Raw genomic sequence first — 4,818 nt, forward strand, 5'->3', positions numbered from 1 at the left:
TTGGATGGACATAGTTTTTTGTTGGATATTTTCCACTGTGGGACTCCAAACAAAAAGAAATACAACAGTTAAAAGAGAGTCCCACCATCATCTGTGTGTGGGTCTTTTTTTTTTTTTTTTTTTTTTTTTTTTGTTATAATTTATGAATATAGGGTACCTATAGTTTACAGTACATACTATAGTGTTTAGGTGGGGACCTGGTTAATTATTTATTCTCATCTACAAATGCACACAAATGCATTTACGTGTTCATCCATTTGTACAGATCCTACATAAATATAATTTTTGTTGGGTTTTGGGAATGAGCTTCACCAATTTCTAGTGCTAATGTATGACCTAAATTTAAGCTTGTGACCATGTACATCCCCCACCAATCTGGACCTTATGATTCAAAACATTTTAGTGGGTGACCTTTGATAGCAGGTGATTACTTGAATAGTTAACTGAATGGTCATTAGATTGCCAAAGGTTGTGATTTAGTTGACCTGTGTAAAATCTTGTATATTAATGGAAGACTTGCTTAGTAGAGCTAAAGCCCTAATATAGGTTTGAGATAGCTGGCTGGAATGACTTAAAAAGGAGGTGGGTTAACTTGGAAAATGGGAACTTTTAAACAGAGGTTGTGGATCAACCAACACATACATGCTTGTAAGATTACCCAAAACCAATGGCTCTTGCCAAAAAGGACCTACTTAGTCAACTACCTTTTTATATAGAAAAAAAGATATGCTTTCAATATAATTTTCTTGTTCACTTTCTAAGTACTCAAGTTTGAAAACTTCTAGTCATACATAAGTTTCCAGTTATTAGCCTAAGTCTTATGCTACTGGACATACTTAGTAAACAAGGCTCCCATCGCTGTGGGGTTTTGGGAGGGGTAGGTATGTCCGCAGCCTTACCCATGCTTCATGGAGAGGTTGTTTCCCTAGAACCCAAGGCCACTAGGTCACTATGGAACAACCTTACTATTTTGCCAAAGTTATTGGCTAGTTAATATCCCCAAATGCTACGCCCTTGCCCTTACCCTTCTTCTCCTCTTTCCTCAAAGTAAACACAATCCAACTCATTTAATGTGATATAGGTGGTGGCCGCGGTGTATACGATTAGCATCAAGCTAAATGATACATACTGCAAAGTTTGCTTTCATGAGAAAACCCTAGGGATTTGTTCGAATAGCATTTCTAGCAATAACAGCAATTTATGTCACATTAAGGCATGATTTGGCCACCTTAATCGTTGTGCAAGATGGAAAATTTTCTAATAAGTCCACATGTCAAATTTAATGACCCATCTCAATTGTATAACCAAGCATGAGGGTTTCTTGCGCTTGTTTCTTCAAGTATTTAAAACTAGAGTGAACTTTTCAAATAATTTTGGCATATAAGTGGAATTGGATTGGTTTTGAAAGTTAACCCATTCCAGTGTTGGGTGTTAGAAAACCTCTCTCTCTCTCTCTCTCTGTCAGGAAAATGATTTGAAAAGAAGTTGAGTGGCAGAGTCCTATCAAGCTGTTTACTGTCAGATTCGATCTAACAAACATTTTATTCTGCATATACTCACAACTTCATTAAAATTCATACCTACTATATTTGGTTCTGACTGGCTAACCAATTACTAAATAAATATTGTATTTTCTCTGTTAGGAGAATTTTTTCGGTAAGGAAAAGCACCTTTTCAGTAAATAATCTACCTAGTTCTTAAATCCTCTGTTCAGCAGCTGTTACCACTCACCAGATATAGAAGCAGAAGTGGTAAGCAAGTAGGCAGGTGCCATTATACCAATTAAGCTTCCTTTTAATTAATTAATTAATTTAAAAAAAAATCACTCTAATAATTGAAAGTAAAACATTGATATCACTGGATTGAAGGTTACCTTACCCAATACCCACGTGCAACCCATCAAATGGACAATTTAGAATGGTTGCACATTGCATTCATCAGGTCTCTTAAATAATTGTAATTGCAGACTGGACTATTTACCAAGTTGCATTTCAGTCTCACTTCATTGGCTCAATCTTCCCACCTTCTTCCATTGAAAAATTAGTATTACGAGGAAAGGAAAGAAAGAGGGACCATTAGAAGCAGTCAAACACCACCCAAAGCAGATTAGTATCCTATCTGACTTTAATGTTCTACTTTTTTATATAAGCCAATGAACTTTGGATTGCCTACCATATGATCTTTTATAAACACATGGGGAAGAAGGAGAAAAGGATATTCTTTCCCTAGACAAGAAAGATGATAATACAAAACAAGATAAAGATTGAAGATTGAGATAAAATACTATGACAGATCTTTCTTTTCTAAATTTCTGGAAGATTGCTTTTCCTACTTGCTTTGTCTTATTTTAGAGGTACCCTTGTTATCATCATATTTAAATGGGTTTCTCAGTAATCCACTGTATCTTAAGCTCCAAGTTGGGCAATTTATGTAGTGCTTCTCACTATTTTTATATTAGAAATTAAGAACCTCCATTTGCCTATTACATTCACACTCATTTGGCAATATCTTAATGGAGTTGAATCTTATCAGAAGAAGGAAGATAAGTGATTAATGCTTCTAAGGAGGAAATTTTATCCTTTATTTGACTTTATTTTTTAATTACTTCTTATCTGAAACTGAAAGTGGTTGTACTGTTTATGGCACAAGTTGGGATTTCCTTCTTGGGGAATGCTATTCTTGGCCAAGACAACTTAAAAGGGTTTTATGTATGGATTATCTTTTCTTCTCTAGTGAAATCTAACTCATCTCACTCACTTTCCATGTCAAATGATGATTTATGAGTTTATTAATGAAAAATTTATAGTTTTTGGTACTTTAGTTTTATCCTACATATCAATCCTGAAACCACATTACTATCCAAATAAATGTTTGATAATCTGGGGATCTCAAACTAGGTGCCAATCTGATTTGCAGGTTATGCATGAGGACTACTGAGTTTGATTAAAATTATGGATCTCCATATAGTGCTGAAATAAGGATTAATAGAACTTTTTAAGGAACTTTCATGGGAAAGCAAAAAAAGGGGTCACTTTAGGAGCTCCCTTTTCCTTACTAATTTTTTAAAATGCAGTACACCTATGAAGGGTTTTATAATTTGAGGAGATCAGATCCACTTCTATCTTTTTCCTTTGAAGTACAATGGAACTTTTGTAGTTTGTCTAGGGAAGTATTTAAGTACAATTAGCATTTAGTGGATATCTTTTATAATGTCCAGAACATGGGTTTATACAGTTTCTATAGTAATGAAGTGTTTTAAGTACAATTAGTATCCAATGGATATATATCATAGTGTCCAGAGGTACCCTGGATTAGGGAAGGGGGGGGGGTTCAATCAACAAATTAAAGCTCCATGGAAGGTGGCTAACCTCTTTTCCAACAATAAGGCATTGTTTAGTTATTCAAGTAGTGCATCAATGCATACATACACCCTCCCCATAAGAGTCTACACATGAGATTGGTATCATAGTTTCATCCCTACTTATTTAATAATATGAATTATTTTTATATAAATCGATATCCATCGGCTCTCCTCTCCCTTTCTAGAGGAGTGTTGTGGACACCCTTTGTGCCATTTGTATCCCTTACTTCCAAATTACAAATAAGAGAGTTCTACTTTATTGCACCAATTTTGGTTGATCCAATTTAAGTATGTTCTAGCAATTGTGCAATTCAAATTGAAATGAAAGGTAAATGGAGAGCATAAGCTACTTTCACATTAATTAACAGAGTAGCTTTAAAAGCTAGGTACTAATCTTCAAAATGGTTACAGTGTTAATCTAGTGGGGGTGAGATGCCATGATGCACTAATCTCCATTAGTTGTTAAATTAATACTAACGCGACCGCTTACTTGAAAGATTACTGGATAAAAGGGAATGTAAATCCAAGGAGGGCTTTTAGCTAATCCAAGGAATAAATCCTCTTGAAGGCATTACTTCAGTGTTATTTTTATGTTGATTGTCCAAAGATCCTTTGTGGGTAAATGTGAAAAAATAAAACTTCACCTTTTGCCTTTCCCTTCCATAATCATTGTAAGCAATCAATTTGGTTATGAAACAAGTGCTTATTAATTAATTAATCAAAATATACCAATCCTTGCAATCATTTAAAGTATGGTAAAGGCCTATAATTATATGGGTTAGAGAGTAAACAACCACATTTGATATCTCATTCACCCTCACATTATTGTTAATTTTTTTATTATGAAAGCAAATCAATATTGGACCACCAAAGCTGACTCAAAGGACAGATGGAAGAGTACATCAGATCCTATTCTCTTTAGAAGTTGATGCTACTTTTTTTTGAATGTTCACATTTAAAATTTTCATTTATTTATTTTTTGTTTCTCCTTTTTTCCTTTCTCTTGAAAATAAAAGTGTAAAAGTTCATACTGTGGATATAATCCTAATCCTGGATGTTTGATCTATATGATAACGAATTTGATTATTGGGAAAAGATTCTTTGAGTCGCCTTGGTAAGGTATGCTAATGTTTTTGTATTTATCACCCTCAGGTAAGAGCATCTTTGTGTTTATCTCTCTCCTCTTTATATAAAAGACTTTGCTACCTTCCAATGTATGAAACCATTTTGTTGCTCCTCTTTAGTGTACTTTTCTATACCACTTGCTCAGAAAACCCTCTCCTTTAATTTTTCTTAAATTTGTGAACATATACATGACATTTACCAAGTTGCCATGGAAGATGATTAAAAAAGTGATAGTTTGGATCCTTGGTTCGACAACTAGAAGTACAAGTTGTATATATATATATATATATATTGGGGACTGACTATAACTATATGAGACTGGGGGGGGGGGG

Source organism: Macadamia integrifolia, chromosome 2, assembly GCF_013358625.1.
Source record: "Macadamia integrifolia cultivar HAES 741 chromosome 2, SCU_Mint_v3, whole genome shotgun sequence".
NCBI classification, from domain to species: Eukaryota; Viridiplantae; Streptophyta; class Magnoliopsida; order Proteales; family Proteaceae; genus Macadamia; species Macadamia integrifolia.